Below are 789 nucleotides of genomic sequence, written 5' to 3' on the forward strand. Positions count from 1 at the left end.
GCTGTTCCTCATTCATGTTTCTAACATTCTCGAACACTACATCGTCCATGTTCTCACCGTTTCCAATGTTCTCGTCGAACTCTACACCGTCCTCAATATTCCCGATATTTTGAAATTCTACATCGTCCATGTCTTCATCCATATTTGCACTATTACACTTATCACTATGCACTATTACACTATTACCGATCGATTCATTAATCGTACGGGGCACCAACTGAGGTGTCGAGCCCTTATGATCTATATATATTTCGTTATGTCCAGTGGACTCCACTCCTTCTCCGTTTCGTGAAAATTCCGACAAAAAATAGTCGTTAGGACAAAGCACGAACATAAAACTTGAACGTCACCGATCGGCTAGCATGGCAATATTCAAAAAACGTGCCATTAGAAATCTTCCCAACAGAAACATAAGCAAAAAACATAGATCCTCAGAATCGTCAGATCTATGGCAATAAAAATTTATGGCAAACCGTGTAGAGAAAATCATATTTCCAAACGCGTAAAAGCAAGTTGAAGGACGTTTTCTCGTCAAACAACGGAAAGTTGGTAAAATAAAATATGGGATCGCAAAGCGTAGCTTTTAATTTTTAGATTGTCGATCGTAGAATTTAAGTAAATATTATCTAGACGAGAGAACGCATGTTCAAGTAATAAAAGAGAAATCGTTGACAAAAAAAAGGGGAGGGCGGTGCGTTCGACTCGGAGTATTCGCCTTTGTGTGGATACCTGCACATCCTGCATTCCACATTTACTGCAGAAGAGTTATGTTTTTTTATTTAGCAGCCG

The sequence above is a fragment of the Trachymyrmex cornetzi genome, unplaced genomic scaffold (assembly GCF_001594075.2).
Source record: "Trachymyrmex cornetzi isolate Tcor2-1 unplaced genomic scaffold, Tcor1.1 scaffold159, whole genome shotgun sequence".
NCBI lineage: Eukaryota > Metazoa > Arthropoda > Insecta > Hymenoptera > Formicidae > Trachymyrmex > Trachymyrmex cornetzi.